Raw genomic sequence first — 21657 nt, 5'->3', positions numbered from 1 at the left:
ATATAATGCAATAAATATTTGTAAAATTTGTTTGTTTCATACATAGTCGTGCAACAAGACTTTTAGATAGAACAAATACCTTTATCGATATGATTCACAAAACTTTAGGATCAACTTAGTGTTTTTGTTCACATATCAGTTCAGATAAATAAACAAAGTCGCAGTACTTTCCAGCACACCAGAAATTAAGTAAAATTTAATCAATCTTTTGCAAAAGTATCTAGTTATATTGGATACAAAGGCGTTCAGGAGAACTTGTACGCAGTCAGCAATACTGGATATGATAGCTGACAAGCTGTTGAGATAATACAAGGCGCCGATAATTATGGTGTGTTCGAACAGACCAGGCGAAGTCGTTATGAGGCTTAACACAATATTGACAATATTGGTTTTAGGAGAGAGAACGATTTTAGAAAATTTGGACCTTTTGATATATATATTGTTTGCGGGAGATAAAACTAAGTAATTGAAAAGGCGATTAAATGCTTGCTAATTAAATTTTTAAATAGAGTTATCTCCCCAAGCTTGATGATTAAAAATAAGGGATTAAAGATTCTTAAGGTTTAAATTTGTTGTTACGGGTAAAAACTTAAGGTCGTTTCACTATATCCGGTTACATATCCTGAGATATCCCGTATACATTTCACGGAGTTGGAAACCGATCGGTAATATTAGATTTGCAGTGCACAGTAAACATTGGGCGTAAACAGTTCTTCCGGTGCGAGTCTGTAAATACTCCAGGCGATTCTCGGTCTCTCGTGTCTGTATTGATCTGGGAGCTGCGTGAGCTTAATGTGCGTACTCTGCGAGCGTCCCGTCCCATAGCCTCTCCCGCCACCCCGCCATTCTGGGCCAGCCTCCCCACGTACCACCACAGCTTCCATTGATTTCGCCATGTGCTCTGAGAGCATCCAAAAGTACACTGAGCTGTGATGTTTGTTTGATTATTCATTCCCGCAATTTAGGAAAGAAAAATGAACCTCTGTATTGTGGCGATGAAGGTCAGTAGTTAATGTACCACCGTGGTATTAAATGTGGATCATTACCGTACTAGTGTGGTGATAAAGGCTAATCAAAACCATCATAGTATGGTAATGAAGGTCAATTATTACCAGCCAATATATGGTAATGAAGATTGGTTATAACCTCCGTACTGTGGCGATGAAGGTCAGTAATTAGTGTACCACCGTGGTAATGAATGTGGATCATTACCGTACTAGTGTGGTAATAAAGGTCAGTTATTACCGCCCTAGTGTGGTAATGAAGATCATTCATTACCACGCACAGTCTGGTAATTAATGCGTGAATTATGTGATAGAACGATAACTTAGCATAATTTGAAGTGCAAAAAATACAATGTAATATTTATAAAGACACCATTTTGGAAATTAATTTATGTTTAGCTTGTGATGCTTCAAGCCAATAATGTATTTCGGAGAAGGGTGTTTGTTTTAAGTGCTAACTAATTGTCCGTTAAATGTTAGAGTTTAGTATGAACTTCAGGGATGTTTGAAATGAGGGTCTACCACGCAAGTTCACTTTATCTGGAATTTGTGTTGTACTAATTAAGGCAATTTGTTGCAATCTATGTCACTGATATAAATGCTTATGATACATTTCTGAACGTTTCCGTAAATTTGTTCACAATGGTTGTAAAATATTTGACTTTATAATTTTATTATCTAGCTCAAGTGAAGAAATACAGTTTCCCGTTGAGTACAAGATTAACCCCAATTACATTGTTACATTTTTACCGTTTATATTTATATGAATTCTATTTTTGATTCATTTGAAAACAATGACCCTGCAACAACTTGCATAATTGGTAGGCTACTTCAGTTATCTTAACAGTATTTGTTTTTAGATACATTATTCTATATACTATAAGTTCTCTCTATATTATTTAGTTTTGACCGTTTGCCAGCATGTTTTCTTAAGGTCGTATGTGATGATTTTACTTTGCCATTCTGAGATCGGATGAATCATTTGATTGCATCCGGAAGCAATTGGACTGCAGATGAGAAAATGACACTTATAAAATACAAAAAATTATGAATAAGTTATTTAAAACTATTTTCTCATTTTATAGCATAAAATAGCTTCTTTAAAATCATATGTTCACGTACAGCGGTTGTTATTACGCGCAAAGCCTCCCGGCAGTTATTGCGAGTCGTAAACAAAGACCAGCTGGAGTTCTGTAATGAGTTAGTACGTTAATAGCACTGCGCTGCGCAGTAATACTGTATTGTGGAAATTTTTATTTTATTAAGAGATTCAACGCATCCTCGCTTCTTTACCACTCAGGTAACGCTGAGAGGGGTTTCTTCTTTAATAATCAAACGTCCGTATTAAAAAACCATTAAACCTTTAGAATACGAAAAAATCAGAATTGAATCAAATAAAAATTTCCGGACCAAAACTTAGCCCTTGGGGAACACCGCATAATTTCAACCCACTACTACGCTATTGATTGTGAACAATATCCTTCACCGTAGCGGTTTCTATCGGGGCTTTCTAATCTAAAAGTCACGGATTCGATTCCTGGACAGGCCAATAAGATTTGCTCATTCGATTTGAACTGTTTTTCCTCAGAATCTCTATACTTAATGGTTCCGAGGAAAAACGTAATGATTTAAAATCCCATCGATGTAGTAAGAACAACAAAAATTAAATAAATAAACGGGCAAATAATTTATAACCATATAATGTTATTTTATATCATTTAGAACTGGAATAGGGGCATTAGTGTAAAATCAAAATCCAGCGAACTAGCATGGTTCTTACTGATTGCTTCAAAGGGGGTTTTAGGGCATTTTGTAAGGTAGATGAGTACCTACCTAAACGATAAATCTAACTTTTTTGTTGTTCCTTAGAGGATGCACTCATTATAAATGTAAAAATCGAAAATAATAAATAATGTTTACAAAGAACAGATTGCAGTAGACGTGCTCTTTTAACTAATATTTCACTGCTTTAGACACCAAGATAGGATTTTTCGCAACTTTTTTCTGACCGGTGGGCATAGCCCGGAGGGATTATCGAAATAGAAATAAGCCTATACTCATCCGTAGGACTGTAGGAATGTACGTATAAAATTTCCCTGCAATCGGTTCAATAGTTTTCGCGTGAAAGCAAAAAAAAAAAAACAAACAAACAAATATTATTAGGGTTAGGATGAAGCACATAAAGCACGGATCGTACCGTCACCACATGTCACGTAAAAGTCTTCAATGCATTTGTAAGAAAGATTTCAATTTGTAAGCATCACAGGGGTAAATGTTTTACTGTGTTTTTTAAGTCACATGATTGTACCTAGTTTAGTTATGGCTTTATTATGCGATTTTTTCGTTGCCGTTACGGTTACCGATAGGCCTAAGACAAATTAAAAAATGTTACCATAATAGTTGCCTATATAGAAATGAAGCTCCATGCAATATCTCGCTCAATTTCCAACTCCTCGAGTGATAGGCTTCGCTAACGCTCTGCCAATAATCCTAGCTCATTACCTTTGATATTAACGAAACAACAAAATAGGGGGACATTCATTCTCGAATAGATCTAACCCGAAAAAAATAATTTTCTCCATTCATGTAATTACGAGTTCAAATGAAGGATTAGAATCTAATACATAATTACTACCAAAATAAAAATCAAAACGGGGTAGTTCTATCTTTTGACCTTCAACGGTGACTTTATAATATAGATCCTGATATGTAATACACTATGAGTTAATAGTTTCTAGTCTCACAGAAGATTGTACGTTTGGCACATACCCCTAAGTATACAGGGTGTTCTGAAAAAAGGTGCCCATAAGTCAGGGCGTGATTCCTCACATCAAAAAAGAAAAAAAGGTCTAATTAACATAGGTCCGAAAATGCTTAGTTACCAAGTTATACAGGGTGAAAGATGTCGTCTGAATTTCAGTTCCCCTGCTTGCAACGAAGCCCTACGGGTATTTGTTGGCTGTTAATTAAGATGTACAATTTAGCGTACTTTATGTAAAATGGAACTGAAAAATTGAAATAAAAACCGTTTCCAGACCTGTAGCTACAGTAATTTTTTAAGATATGTGACGAAATACGCGAAACTTGGTCCCGAAAAACAAGTTACATTTAGGTTTGAAGCAGATTTACTATGTTAAATGTACAATAAACACAAAATTTTTTTTCACGGTACTTGTAGAAAAATTTAATTTCGAAGAGAAAGATGTAAAATAAGTCTATAATAGACAAACGCAAACTTTAAAAAATAATCCTTAATTACATACAAAACGCATGAAAAATAGACAAAATCTGTTAAGCTCTCTACAAATGTAATATTGAAATTAAAACAGCTGTTTTATTAAAATATTTGATTTGAGAAAACAAAATAATTTATATTTAAAACATATGTTTTAACAATGTAACATTGTTTATAATAATTTAAATAAACATTACAAGCAGCTATTTTTCCATTGCTCATTAAGTGCGTGTGTTGATCTGTACTTTAATACAAGTTAGTGCGAGTGCCGTTGAAGTTAATTTTTGATAGCTAATAATATCTTATTCATCATGGCAGGTAATATGAATATTATGTACACTAATGGTGAAATGGCAGACATGCATTTAATGTACGGTCTTGCACATTGCAATAGTCGTCAGGCTAGACGACTCTATCAGGAAACATTTTCCTCATAGACAGTTACCGACTCATAAAATGTTTTCTTCCATTCATAGAAGGCTAAGCGAGACGGGAACCTTTAAATCTGGAAAAGTTGGTAGATCAGGACGGCCACGTACAACGTGTACAGCTGAATTGGAGGAGGGCGTGTTGGACGAAATAGAGAATTATCCTGGAAGAAGTACTAGAGAACTTGCTTTGGATTTCGGTGTTAGTAATTCAATTGTCTGGAAGATTTTTACACGAGCAGCAGTTGCATTCTTATCACTATCAAAGGGTCCAGGCTCTTTTTGCCTCGAGATTACTTTCCTCGTGTTCAGCTATGCCAATGGCTTATCCAAAGGTGCAGAAATCCACATTTTTTTAAATTAAATTATCTTTACTGATGAAGCAAAATTTTCAAGAATGGCTATTCTTAACACCCACAATACTCACATGTGGGCAATTGAAAATCCACGTGCTATTTCAGAGAACCGTCACCAATATCAGTTTTCTATAAACGTATGGGCTGCTATTCTGGGGTGATAAAATTTTTATTAGTTTTTTACCTGATACGCTCAATGGTGAAAAATTATTTACATTTCTTGACGACTAATCTGAATGAGTTACTCGAAGATGTGCCACTATACACACGCAACAACATGTGGTTCATGCAGGATGGAGCTCCAGCTCATTACACATTACAAGTAAGAGAATTTTTAAATGAAGCATATCCAAACAGATGGATTGGTCGAGGAGCCCCAGTAGCATGGCCTGCAAGGTCACCTGACCTCAATCCTCTAGACTTTTTTCTTATGGGGACATTTAAAGACGCTTGTCTACGACTCGCCTGTGGATACCATAGAAGAGTTGCGAATAAGGATTGTTAACGGGATTCAAAGGATACGTGAGACACCTGGGATCTTCGAAAGAGTTCGGCAGTCTATGAGAAGACGGCTGGATGCTTGTATTTTGAATGAGGGGAAACATTTTGAACATCTACTGTGACGTGGTTAGTTTTTTAAGGACAAGTGTAACTTTTTTGTTGAATGATAATTCAGATAACTTTTTTTATGTATGATAATGTATGATTGTTAAAAATATTTACTTGATAAAAAATAATAGTAACTCATTAATTTGTTTTAATAAAACAGCTGTTTTAATTTCAATATTACATTTGTAGAGAGCTTAACAGATTTTGTCTATTTTTCATGCGTTTTGTATGTAATTAAGGATTATTTTTTAAAGTTTGCGTTTGTCTATTATAGACTTATTTTACATCTTTCTCTTCGAAATTAAATTTTCTACAAGTACCGTGAAAAAATATTTTGTGTTTATTGTACATTTAACATAGTAAATCTGCTTCAAACCTAAATGTAACTTGTTTTTCGGGACCAAGTTTCGCGTATTTCGTCACATATCTTAAAAATTACTGTAGCTATACAGGTCTGGAAAACGGTTTTTATTCAATTTTTCAGTTCATTTTACATAAAGTACGCTAAATTGTAACATCTTAATTAACAGCCAACAAATACCCGTAGGGCTTCGTTGCAGCAGGGGAACTGAAATTCAGACGAAAATCTTTCACCCTGTATAACTTGGTAACTAAGCATTTTCGGACCTATGTTAATTAGACCTTTTTTTCTTATTTTGATGTGAGGAATCACGCCCTGACTTATGGGCACCTTTTTTCAGAACACCCTGTATAACAGGGATTGGGGTGATCGTAGGGCCAGAATAATTTAGTAATCTGCATTTTTTAATTTTTTTTCAAACTTGGATAGTGAATGGTTAACAATTACAGTTATTGTATAAATCCTTTATTTAATTGGATAGGCTAAACGCAGTAGTTAACAAAGTAATGATAGTAAACTATTGAGTCAGCTGGTACAAAATATGTTTATACAAATGTATTTTAGAATGGGCATTATTTAAGTGGACTCTGTAGTAAAAATTTGTTTAAATTTTAATCACTTACATTTCAAGAGATTCTACTGACAAAGGAGTTGAAACTCCATTTCAGTGATAAATGTCATTCCCGGTGGATCTTTGAGCGTGGGTTACTGATATCGCTTTGACCTTTTCATACCCTTTATCAGTATTGTCACGGTTCGCATCCTTATTCTGTTTCTTGATTTTCTCTAGCTTTTCTAACCTTTCCTTTTGGGCCCTGAAAGCTGCATGATAAATCATTAACAAAAGATGCAGTGGTGTACTAGGATTTAATAAAATGGGGTGCAATAAAGTTGATGGATATAGGTGGGAGGGAGTGAAAGGAAAATATCTGACTGCCATCTCTTTACTATTATGTGTTTAATCTGAGTCCCGAGACTTTTATCACTTCAGGGTAGCTTCAGACGATTATAGCTAAAGTATGAAAATACTGTGCCCAAACAGGAATTCGAACCTGGGTCCCACGAAACAGATACGTTATCCACTCACATGTCAAGGACGGCACTGTCCTCAAAGTTAGAGACCAAAAAGCATGGCCATAAAGCATGTTTCATCAAATTTATTGAGCACAGTGGTAATATTGCTAAATAATGTTCTTAATGTATTTATAATAAGGCGAAGAACGTTGTTTCGATTTACTTATATAAGAGGGCTGTGATAGTGTCATGAAGCCCTGGTGTGCACTTTCAAGTGACTGCTTCTATAGAATTATTGTTTTATGTTACAGACGTTTTGTGACATTCAATATACCACATGCAACTGTCTGAATAGGTCTTATTTTAGTGAACATCCTAATAATATTATAGAAACAAAAGTGTATTTGTTTGTTTGTTTGTTTTGTTTTCACGCGTAAACTACTCTACCGATTGTATTGAAATTTTATATGGACATTCTATGGTCCCTAGGATGAAAATAGGCCTATTCTTATTTCGAAAATCCCTCCGGGCTACGTCTCCCTGATCACTGAAGCAGTAAAAATCCCATCTTGGTTTCTAAAGTTGTAACATATTAATTAAAGGTCCTGTCAAATGTAATCAACTGTTCAATGTAAACGCTGTTTCTTTTATTTTCAATTTGTTTACATTTATAGTAATTTAATTCTTTAATGAGTAACCATTGTTTTTCACGCCGTTTTAAATTTTAGAGATTAGGTGGTCAGAATTTGACTCCGAAGCCACCCTTTGAAGCAGTCGACAAAAACTGCTAGACGAAAGTTCGCTGGACTCTGCTTTTGGACTGGTTTACCAATTCCATCTCTAAATATTCTGTTATAGTTAAAATATTGTTTAGTTTATAACAAACGCAAAGTGTGTGTTAATGTATGTGTAACTGGACATTTTTATCAAGTTTTAGGTTTCAGATCTAAGAGACAATGCTACTGTCTAACGTTTAGTATAAATTTAAAAACTAATATAAAACCTATCTTAGTTCACTTTGGACAGAAGTAGGCTTCTCTGATCTGTGATACATATTTTCTTGTTCGGAAAACAAAGCAAAATCAACCAAGGAACAAAACATACTAAGAAAAAAGTGAATTATACTGGCCATAAAAATAAACCTTTTTAAGCATTTTATTCATCGTGTCAACAAGGCGAACTCAACATTAGAAATATTCACTGGAACCAGTAGTGGTCATACACGTACAACGCTACTAAATTGCGGGGATACAAGAGACTAACGTTTACTTATACATTTAAAGACTACATTTCTCAGATCTGTGGCTGTATACATACGCGTATTCTTGATCGGGAAAGAGGCAACATCGGCGATATAACAAATATACGAAATTGCGTGCCAAGCCGCGGGTAACTGCTAGTACCAACAAATGTCTTAAAATGAACCTATAACAATTTTATACGAAAAACGTCCCATCAATGTAATGTTAATCAAAGATGGAATGAATGGAGATGGATGGATTCTAAGGATGGATGTCATCGGAGACAGACAGAAATTCAATTTCCAATCCCTCGAGTGATAGGCTTCGCTAACGCTCTGCCAATAATCCTAGCTCATTACCTTTAATATTAACGAAGCATAAAAATAGGGTAACATTCACTCTCGAATAGATCTAACCCGTAAAAAATAATTTTCTCCATTCATGTAATTACGAGTTCAAGTGAAGGATTAGAATCTAATACATAATTACTACCCAAATAAAAATCAAAACGGGGTAGTTCTATCTTTTGACCTTCAACGGTGACTTTATAATATAGATCCTGATATGTAATACACTATGAGTTAATAGTTTCTAGTCTCACAGAAGATTGTACGTTTGGCACATACCCCTAAGTATATAATAGGGATTGGGGTGATCGTAGGGCCAGAATAATTTAGTAATCTGCATTTGTTTTAGTGAACACATATTTTTTGGTCTGGGTCTCATTAGGCTCTCCTAACAATCCGAAATGAGGGGGAGGTTTGTAAAAAACCTAAAAATGATTACATACTTGTTTTATAATGTATTTCATGCATTGTTCCTATTAGGTTTTATTATATTTAAAAAATGTAAATATATGTCTAATTTTGGATTTTACCTATCACATAGTGGGTGGTGGTTCAGTTGGTAACCCTTTTGTTGTTTGTTGCAGTGACGGTTGGTCAGACTGGGAGGTGGCGTCGCCTAGCAACCCCCACATCACAGTGCAGTGCGGGGCCAGCGCGTCAGTGCATCCGTCGAGCGTCGGGACACCGCTTCCACAGCCGGTGTGACGCGTCGCGCTTACGCTTCCGGTGAAGTGCAGTGTTTGTCCCCTCAGGCGTGCTGGACTTGACAGGCGGAGAAATATCACCTCCGGCACCCTCGGGGCCTCGTTACCAGGTAGGTGTCAAGTTCCGCCTTATCGGTGACAACCATCCATCTCTCCGGCATACTCTGGGGACGTAATTAGGGTGGTTTATGACGTTTAGATTCAATAAAAACTCTCACTTTTGGCATCATTTGTTGCTGCCCCATTATACAAATAATTTCGTCTGTTATGATAAATGACCAGGTAGGAGATGGAACTCAATTTATTTGCGAACTAAAAAGACGTAAAAAATGTGTATATTTAATTTTTAAAATTAATTAAGTAATGAAAATATGTTTAAAGTCAATAGAGTTATTCATAATAGAGTGCAAGACTTCTTAGATGAAATCCTTACAACTGACAATAAATTGAATTTAATATAAGTGTTTTGAATCAAACTACGGGAAAAATCGAAATATTCAATTCAGTAATGCGACAAAGAAAACAAATATTTTACCCAATCGAATACAATCTGTTATTGGATGGCAAAGGTCCTTAATCCTTGAATCTCCTGAAATTGTACACTGCAAGAACTTTTAACAAGGAGTAAATTCTTAACCTGACTAAGAGAGTTAATATATGCAATTAAACAGATTTATATCTAAAACGGCGTCAGAAAAATTAAAAGACTTTCACAATCTCTAATACATTGCTTTAATATTTACCCTGTAGTAAAAGCACAGCTAACATTTAAACAATCGTTACGTATATTTAATTTTTGTAATTAATTAAGTAACGAATTTTTTAAGAGAATAGAGGTATTCATAATATACTGCAAGATCTCCTATATAGAATCATGACAACTTACAATAAATTGAATTTTATATAAATGTTTTGGATCACAGTACGCGAACAATCTGTATAGCAGAACACTGACATATCGCTATGGCCGTAAATACACCTGAATGGAACTTACAGTGAACAATCATACAACACGTACAGTTCCATCCGCTAAAAGCCTTATCAATAGGTTATGGATGGTCTGGTGTGATATGGTCGATACCTTGTATCGGCTGAAGGGGCAAACGTACATCGCGTTGGGGTAGGTCGGGATAACTGTTCCCGATATAGCACTCAAATCCCGGTTACTAACGTTTCCAGTAACTCTTAACTTGTAATAATTTTTATTTAAATGTGTTGTCCATGAAAATATTCATGAAAAGTGTGTATTTGTTTTATCTTTGTTGAGAAATAGGTCTTTTTAATAGTAATAACTTGTAAGTTATTTACGACCTAGCGTAAACACGTATGTAGCTACTATGGCTAAAATTACGCAGTCATTTTAATGTAAAAACTAGACTGTTTAATTATCTTTGTAAATGATCGTCCATCAATAACATTTTAAATGTTAATACTATCCAACAATAAATTAATTTTTGATTAAGGAATTCTTTCATTAATATTAAATTATGATTTTTATCATTAGTTCTGTAGCATATTCAGAAGGAACATAATAATATAACTTGTTTTTAAATATTAAAAAAATTCAAGAAATCATATATATATATATATATAATATATATATATAATATATATATATATAATATATATATAAATATATATATATATATATATATATATATATATATAATTTCAATAATGATTGAAATTATTATATGGCAAGTGATAGACCGGGTTCGACTCCCGGCGTAGCAAATACTTTTTGTGATTCAATGTTTAGTGAAATTAAATAAGGCTATTGCCATTTATACAATTTAATATTACAAATTACAAATTTGTATTTTAAATACAAATTAATATGTTTAGTGTATATATATATATATATATATATATATATATATATATATATATATATATATATATATATGTTTGTGTGTGTAGAAAAAGGCCAACATATTAATATTAATTAACTATATTTCGCATTACGCTTCTTCAGGTCAAAACAACACTAAATTAGTTAAATTCTTAGGTTGAATACATTGTAATTGGCGAATTTAATTTAAAATGTTTAAATTGAGTAGCTCCAAAGCGAGTAATAATTATTGTCATAAGTAATCATAATAATTATTACATTGATGAAACAGATTTATGACTAAAAAGGCGAAAAATGAAAAGAATTTCACAATCTCCAATACATTGGTTTAATATTTACCGTGTGGTAAAAGTACAGCTAACATAAAAACAATCGTTACGTTTGTTTTGTTTTAACACAACACAGAGAATAACCCTCCTTCTATATTCAATAATGCGTCAAAGAAAACAAATATTTTCCCTAATCGAATGCAATTCGTTATTGGATGGTAAACGTCCTTAATCCTCGAATCCCCTGAAATTATCCATCGCCATAATGAACTTTTGACAAAGAGTTTGAATACAATTCTGTTAAATCGTTCCACATTAACGACAGCACTTTACGATCTATTTGACGCCACTGAATGGGGTTATTGTCCCAATTCCATTATGTCGGCCAGAAATTGCCATTAATTGTTTAGTTTCAATACAACGCGACGATTATATGTACAAGTCGGTTTTAACTTGTTTCCGCGCCGAGATCATTGTTATTTATCCTGCGTGGACCAATTTCAATATGCTGAATCAGGATGTAAGTATGTGCTGAACTTTTTTGTAATATCAATTTTGATTGTATTAATTACACAAGAGATAACTCACCCAATACTATAAATTCATGAATTGAAAAAGTGAGCGCTAGTGCCGCAATCTGTGGAGTGAGAGGTGAAGTATAACAGTAACAAACTTACGTGGCGCAGCCCTAGCGGATGACTTTAGAACTAAATAACCCCCCGTACCTCAGCACACATTGCTCCTATGAATGTTTTAGCTACTGTGTAACTAATCCCAAAGCCATCACTAATGTTTGGGATTATATTCTTGATGGAACCCTGCCGCATCAAATGAATTTTATGAAAATGTTGAAATTACAAACTATATTCAGTGAGTATTGTATCGGAACTTTGACATTCAAGGTTTTTTTTAAGCTACAGTGCACTGTAATGGTGTGGCTTTATGCTGTTCATTCACAGCATCAGTATCAACTTCAGTTAGTAGAGTAAAATATTACAAGGTCTATAGGGGCTATGATTGTCAGACAATTCCTCTACATATCCAAGTATAGGGGTAGGACAGTATTGTTGTTACAAGCGCCTATCCTTTTTTAACTATTTTACCCTTACCTTCTCTCTGTTTCTGATTATATATATGGGAATGGAAAATTCCCGCACTATTCTCTATGTGCAGATCACAGAGTGATGTTGAGGAGAGAATATTTAACATTTAAGATGAAGTTTGGTCCGCTTACTTTACATATACAAAACCACCTTGTGCTATAATATGGTTACTGGATCGTTATTGGCAAAAAGGGAACGTCTAAATGTATCGCAATAGGTTAAGATCAAATACCGTATAGTTACTTTAATTAAATATAAATCGTAAAAGGATATAATATAAATTATATGATCCCATAGCTACTTTATACAGCATTACAATGTAGTAGACTGTAACAAATACTACTCAAACGTTATAGGATGCTTTAAAACATTGTATGTTTACTTATATAATATGTTGCCACATAACGAGAATTACAAGATCATACAGCTACTTTAGTTGGTATAACAATTTAGAAGACTGTAGTAGAAAGTTACTACTGAAAAGATAAAGGATGCTTTAAAACATTGTATGATATCTTACCCAATAAAGGGAATTACAATATCGTACAGCTACTTTAGTTGGTATTACAATTTAGAAGACTGTAGTAGAAAGTTACTACTGAAAAGATAAAGGATGCTTTAAAACATTGTATGATATCTTACCCAATAAAGAGAATTACAACATCGTACAGCTACTTTAGTTGGTATTACAATTTAGAAGACTGTAGTAGAAAGTTACTACTGAAAAGATAAAGGATGCTTTAAAAAATTGTATTATATCTTACCCCATAAAGAGAATTACAACATCGTACAGCTACTTTAGTTGGTATTACAATTTAGAAGACTGTAGTAGAAAGTTACTACTGAAAAGATAAAGGATGCTTTAAAACATTGTATGATATCTTACCCAATAAAGGGAATTACAATATCGTACAGCTACTTTAGTTGGTATTACAATTTAGAAGACTGTAGTAGAAAGTTACTACTGAAAAGATAAAGGATGCTTTAAAACATTGTATGATATCTTACCCAATAAAGGGAATTACAGTATCGTACAGCTACTTGAGTTGGTATTACAATTTAGAAGACTGTAGTAGAAAGTTACTACTGAAAAGATAAAGGATGCTTTAAAACATTGTATGATATCTTACCCAATAAAGGGAATTACAGTATCGTACAGCTACTTGAGTTGGTATTACAATTTAGAAGACTGTAGTAGAAAGTTACTACTGAAAAGATAAAGGATGCTTTAAAAAAATTTTATGATATCTTACCCAATAAAGGGAATTACAGTATCGTACAGCTACTTGAGTTGGTATTACAATTTAGAAGACTGTAGTAGAAAGTTACTACTGAAAAGATAAAGGATGCTTTAAAACATTGTATTATATCTTACCCCATAAAGAGAATTACAACATCGTACAGCTACTTTAGTTGGTATTACAATTTAGAAGACTGTAACTGATAGTTACAATGTATATAATGCTTTAATACATAGTGTTTTTACTTATATGATATGTTGTATCATAAATAGAATTAAATCGTTTACAGATACTTAGAATGGTACTACAATGTAGAAAACCGTAATACAAAGTTACTACTGAGACGCAGTACTAAGTTACAACAAAAATCGCTTCTTGAATTACGTGGAACGCTGAGAGCCATAATCATTAAAAGAGCTTAAAGCTACATTAGTGGTAATATAAATATAAATACATCCTGAGGCATACATACATGTATGATAATTTGTCAAGGAACACAGAAAGGTGGTAAAGGAAATAGTAATAACAGAACACTGTTGGATATATCCGGTGAAAGTTTGTATTGTAAAGAACAACAGTAGAACGTAAAGTCTCTTTCTAGATGCATCCTTTGATGGCAAAGTTAATAATGTTTTTCAATATCCTATTATATGATACACCTGTACTCTACCCAATCCTTCTATTACGTAATTTGTATTTTTAATCCAAAACTTTAAGTGTAGTAATTATCCTTTATAGTTAAAATATACGTTAAAATATACAAAAGGACATGTCAAACTTCTGTGGCTGCCCATACTCATCATTTCAAACATACTTTCTACGGTACTTTTTCCAACGAAATCCGTCAACGCTTTAAGCGAGTACGACCACTTTAAAGATACGCTTGCACAAGTCGGGAGCACCAAACATGTCACAGTTGAGAGGTATCAGTTGTTTGTTGATCCTGACTTGTGCAAGTGTATCTTTAAAGTGGTCGTACTCGCTTAAAGCGTTGACGGATTTCGTTGGAAAAGTACCGTTGGAATATGTAATAGAAATTTCAAAATAGGTGATATCTCCTAATTTTTTTATAACTGATTTAATTAATATTGCTTATGCCTATCAAAAGACAAAATGTTTGTTGCTGCCGGCTTGTGCAAGCGTATCTTTAAAGTGGACGTGCTCGCTTATGCATTGACGGATTTCGTTTAATCAAGTACTATTGGAATTACAATGAAATTTTCAAATAGTTGGTGTCTTGTAAATGGTGTAAAAACTATATAGGTATTTCTGTTATTTGACTTTAAACATTTCAAACAGACACCATTTTTGTTAATATTAAAGAAAATTACACAATTCTGTTTTTTATTTTCTTCTTATCTATTCAAACTCGAGTGCCAAATTTAGAGTTTTAGAGATAATAATTTCCTTATAAAATGAAAAATGGCGGCTAATGGCTAAACGAGGCATTTCTCGACCAACGTTTACATTACATTTTTTATTTGAAATGATGAATACCATCACCCACAGAAGCGTGTGATACATTTTTGTGAACACCCTGTATATACATTTAACAGTGCGACGAGAAAGAATCAATACCAAGGGCTTGTAAACGCGTTAGTACAAACAACCGACCTATTTCCATCATGCAGCCTACATCCGCGTTCCAATAATTACACACAATTCAGTTACCTTCTTTGCTTTATTGGCGGCAGGTAAACAAAACTCATGATGCACTTATTGTAAGTTCATTAAATTAAATGATCGTGAATGGAATTAGTGAGTGTCCCTTCTTAACAAGATTAACAAGTGTTAAACAATACTGAACCTTATGAAAGAAGGTTACACAAAACTTGGAAAATGTTCTGACTCTCGTGAGCCAGAAATCATGATTCTTGTAAATTATTTATGTTATTGGCTGAGCGTTAATGAAGCCTATCATTGTAGGAACTGAAAAGAATGTTTACTGTATATTTACTGACTATCTGTTCTTACGATATCTCGTCAATGAACTGACCTTCACACGTAAACGTTCCATGAAGCTTCAATTGTACGTAGGCAAAATCGATTTCAATGATGGTGCAAGTCACTCCATGAAAAAGTTCAAAGCCATTTCTTTATACAATTATTTTGCTTCTTTACCGATTCTTCATTTTTTATAAACGATGACAAGTAATTGCACAATTTAAAGCCCAAATAGATTAGATACGTTAGTTTTGTGTGGGGTTGGTAGGTATTGAAGGGGTTAATTTTATATTTTTACACGATCATATTTTTCTAGTTTTATTCATTTAGGGCCGACGACCAAACATGGAAATTAAATTTAACGTTAACAAAACGACATGGTCTTTATACGAATTCCTTTGGCAGAAAGAGGCGATGTTTATTCCCGTAATTTCTTTGTCTAATGTTGATATAACAGCTATTTTGTGCGCGTTTTGTGGTCTTAAGTTTGTCAAGGTATTTGTGAACCCTTTTGATACCTTTACATTTTGACCCCTACCAACACTAGCGTAGCTGAAGATTTATGTCTCTTGGGAGAAATTCCTCAATCGATTTTAAGAAAAAACAGGTTATGTCCTTATACGATGATGTGGCCGCCTCAACTCCATCAATAACGATAAATAAACCCCGGAGGGACAGTACACGTTTCCAGCACCATTGACTAACGTTATTGTTTTACCCAGCAGGGGTCCCTTCTGGCTGGTTTATACCTTCCAGTTGAACCCACACTGGGCACAGCAAAAACCTATATTTCACTTAAATTTGGGCAACTCTATGGATGTCCTGAAGTGGCAAATCACTAACCACAAATGACGAGATTCTGGAGCACATGGGTAATTCGATAGGTCTAGTCTACTGCGGGAGATGACTGTTGGAGTTGGTGAGGTTCGTTCCCTAAGTGTTAAAGATTGTTCCCTAGTGTCTTGCTAGCCTAGATATAAGGTTATACCACCCCCTGTCTGCATTGATTGGAGAAGCTGGTTCAGAACTGGCTTCGCTTTTTCCGAGGAGACTTGACTTGAGATTAGTGCCAAAAATTCTTCCTCGTGGATCTTGACAGGAGGCAGCACCTACCTTCAACCTTACCCTTCCAGAATATCCCGTCTCTCCAGAAGCAGCGTAAAGGTTCTTATGTCATATAATTGCAATTTCTTTGATTCTCGTCCTAAGAGAACAAAAAAGACCGTTATTGTTCGGGAGTAAGCTGTCAGGTCTCCTAAGACCCTACGAGTTACCGAGGTTAACGAAGTATACCGAGTTAGTAATTATTGTTGTCCAGGCACAATATAACGAGGCCACTATCAAGTGACGTTGTAGTCGTAAAGGTCCCGGCAAGACAGTAATTTTATTCATTGCTTCTATATTTGTCCTGCTGTCGATACCCTGGTCTTAACGAATGACTTGGCTCCGGGTTTGACCGAATTACAGGATCCTTGAGCGCTAAATTGGATTAAAATTGAAGCAGACAACGGCCAGAATAATTAAATGTTGACCATTTTGGAAATTAAGGTTGTATATTTTTCATATAACACGTCATATGTGTGTATGTTACGGATTAATTTCTCATTTTTACAGCACTAGCAGCGATACATAGCATTTTAAATTTCTCCTCCTTTATTTTCAAATTTAAAATTTGATCTCTTGTTAAGGACTCAATTGGTCTTTCTTGAAATTGAATCGTTGTCTGTCCATATGTGTGATAACTCTTGATAGAAAGTGGGTACATAGGTTTCTCTTGTTCCAAAATATAAGTCTATTGCGTGTAGGGTCAAAAGACAGCAAAGTTTTCACTAAAAGGGTTAAAGTGCAGCACAGTTTTCACTAAAAAGGTCAAAGTGCAGCAAAGTGTTTCACTAAAAAGGTCAAAGGGCAGCAAATGTTTCACTATAAAGGTCAAAGTGCAGCAAAGTGTTCATTCAAAGTGTTTCACTAAAAGGTCAAAGTGCAGCAAATGTTTTTCACTAAAAAGGTCAACATAAAAGGGTCATGCAGCACAGTTTCACTAAAAAGGTCAAAGTGCAGCAAATGTTTCACTATAAAGGTCAAAGGGCAGCAAGTGTTCACTAAAAGGGTCAAAATTGCAACACACACACACACACACACACACACACACACACACACACACACACACACACACACACACACACACACACACACACACACACACACACACACACACACACACACACACACACACACACACACACACACACACACACACACACACACACACACACACACACACACACACACACACACACACACACACACACACACACACACACACACACACACACACACACACACACACACACACACACACACACACACACACACACACACACACACACACACACACACACACACACACACACACACACACACACACACACACACACACACACACACACACACACACACACACACACACACACACACACACACACACACACACACACACACACACACACACACACACACACACACACACACACACACACACACACACACACACACACACCACACACACACACACACACACACACACACACACACACACACACACACACACACACACACACACACACACACACACACACACACACACACACACACACACACACCACACACACACACACACACACACACACACACACACACACACACACACTCACACACACACACACACACACACACACACACACACACACACACACACACACACACACACACACACACACACACACACACACACACACACACACACACACACACACACACACACACACACACACACACACACACACACACACACACACACACACACACACACACACACACACACACACACACACACACACACACACACACACACACACACACACACACACACACACACACACACACACACACACACACACACACACACACACACACACACACACACACACACACACACACACACACACACACACACACACATATATATATTATATATATATTAAGTGGATATTCGTAACCACGCAAAGTCGTAGAAGAAACTTACTATTCTGTGAAAGTTAATAATATGACATCTTTCAGTAATATATCAACGCATTTGATGATTTTTTTTTGGTTGGCTAGTTTCATAAAGAGATCCAACATTTTGACTGAACCTGAAATCGTCTAATCTTTGAGTTAAAAATTGTTTAATACATCAGTGACAACGAAAATAATGAATACTCTATTTTTTGTGCTTCCAATTACGTTATTAGTACATAGATTCGATTATATTAACTAAATCACGATAAGTGCTTGTGTAATCCAGTTGCTTATATTTCGAATTTTGAGAGTGATTTAGGGTTAAAAAGTTCAGGGATCGGTCTTTCTGTTTCATATGGTATCCTTCCGAACATCGTGGATGATATCTAGTCTAGGAATTTGTCAAAGTCACCTTCAAAGGCGAAGGGATGGAATGTAACACTGAAAATTGAATTTAAAGAGCCCTTTAAGAAATTCTAAACCGGGATTCTACTTCAGGTAAGGATTCATTTGTTGTCTTGAATACAACTTTTCTATCGGGTAATACTACATAAATTATACCTCTAATTAGTGCGTGGTTTTTTTAAGTTGTTTGAATTTATATAGAAAACATATAGTCTCGTGTTATAACGTACTTAATCCCGAAGTTCTTTTAAGTTCCAATAATATCTTTCAAATAAGTGAGGTAAATTTAATACACCTTTATAACATTGGCTCGTTCAAATAGTTGCAGGTGTACAAAAGGAACATCTCCTTTGACATTATATTATATCGCTTTAGTAAAATGTACATTAATTTTTATATTCCTTGTGGTAGTACAAAAATATCACCCTTTACATGAATTAGTGCACCACTAAAATTTCCTAAACTGATACACCTATTGTACAGCAAATATTCTCCATTACAATTTTCCTCTTCCGGTCACAGACATTGTCACCAGTTTAATCTTAAACCGTTTCGTAATCAGCTGTGTTATTAGTTTCTGGTCCTAGCAAAGTGATGAGTGAGAGGTCAGGTAGCAAATATTTGAACGGTGACAATCAAAGTTACGTGGCGCCGCCCTTCCGTCAGACCTCAGAACTAATAATCCACTTTACCTCAGCACACCACGTCCTGTGTAACTAATGCAATCAATCGAATCTTACATACTCTGATATATTGTCTGTAACATTATGTTGAGCAGGAACATTCACATGTTTCAGGCATTTATGACAATAACTAGTGTGCAATACATAACGTTGAAACAGTTTAGCGCCAATCAGAGCAAATTTAGTCAATAAACACTTGACATTATAGTTGTAATGCTGTAGATGAAGCTTATATTGGTCACTGTTAAATTACATGAAAAACATAAAACCAATATTTAAAACTTTTATTTGTTTTGTGAGGCCTTTCAATAGCGAGGCTATCATCTTCAGACACATCACAAAAGTAAATACAAAAAGTAAATATAATTATTACTAATAGATACCAAAAACTACTTAAGAGTATTGAGTTTAAATGTAATAGAAAAATGAAAACACTTGAAAAGAAGTTTGATAATTTAATAAAGAATCAAATTAAACCTGAAAATAATAAAAATGTATTCCCAAATCAGTGCTTAGTTAAAAATTTATCTTCTACATCATTTTCAGACGATGAAATATCTCTTTTGAATAAAGGTTTAAACTTCAACTTCCGTGATTCAAAAGACAATGAGTCATTAGTGATTGATATTGAAACAAACATTCAAAATTTAATCTCAAATCAAAAAACATTAATTAGATCTGATGTTTACTCAGCTATATCTAATGGCTTAAATAGTTCTAAAATGCTAACATTCCGCAATGAAGATAAGAAAAATAAAGACGCATTACACAAGTTACAAAATAAAAATGTTTTTTATTTAAAATCAGACAAAGGAAATTCAATAGTAATCTTGAATCAAGACGATTATTATGAAAGAGTAAACCGTATGTTAAGTAAAGGACCCTACAAACTTTCAACAAAAAATCCACTTTCAAAGTTTACCCATTCCACATCAGAGTCTATGAGACAATGTAAAATAGTGATCAATAGTGAAATATGTAGAAAGCTTATAATATCAAACCCCATTCTACCTCGATTATACTGTTTACCGAAAGTTCATAAACCTGGAAAGGAAATGAGACCTATAGTGTCATCAATAAATTCTCCAACATATTTACTGTCTAAATGGTTGCAAACCAGACTTAAAGAGCTACCACAATTTCCTTCATTAGCAATAAAAAACAGATATGAATTTTTAAATTTAGTAAAAAATATTGAAATTGAAGATGATGAGTACTTAGTATCTTTTGATGTTACTTCTCAATATCCTAACGTACCTATGAACACTACGATTCTCTTAATACAAGATTGGCTTCAGTCTATACATTTATCAAGCAAAGAAGTTGAAGAGTTCATGCTTCTAATTAATATATGTATGAATCAAAATTGTTTTCAATTCAAAAACTTATTTTATTTTCAAACTAATGGAACAGCAATGGGAAATCCTTTGTCATGCTGCATTGCAAATATTTTCATGAGTCACTTTGAAATTTTAGTTAAAGAATCTCTACCATACTTTCCAAGAATTTGGATTCGATATGTTGACGATATATTTGCAGTGTTCAACAAAAATTAAAACCTTAATAACTTTATAAATCACCTAAATTCATTTTACTCCAGCATTAAATTTACTCATGAAATTGAATCCAACAACTCACTTCCATTTTTAGATATTTTAGTAATAAAAAAACACAATAATTGCCACACAGGACAAATTAATATTAAATCACATATGTTAACTATTATTAATAATCAAATTTACTTTTGTGATGTGTCTGAAGATGATAGCCTCGCTATTGAAAGGCCTCACAAAACAAATAA

The 21657-nt window shown here is 34.3% G+C and overlaps 1 protein-coding gene across 1 annotated transcript in view; it reads left to right on the top strand.

Annotated features, from left to right (window-relative positions):
* Positions 1-21657, top strand: part of LOC124366430 (ecdysone receptor-like) — a 653070-nt gene that overhangs the window by 88719 nt on the left and 542694 nt on the right. Inside the window, 1 exon segment of the mRNA XM_046822979.1 lies at positions 9180-9409. The gene's annotated coding sequence lies outside the window, so the exon portion shown is untranslated.

The sequence above is a fragment of the Homalodisca vitripennis genome, chromosome 7, assembly GCF_021130785.1.
Source record: "Homalodisca vitripennis isolate AUS2020 chromosome 7, UT_GWSS_2.1, whole genome shotgun sequence".
Classification (NCBI taxonomy): Eukaryota; Metazoa; Arthropoda; class Insecta; order Hemiptera; family Cicadellidae; genus Homalodisca; species Homalodisca vitripennis.
This window is presented reverse-complemented; position numbering and strand designations above follow the sequence as displayed.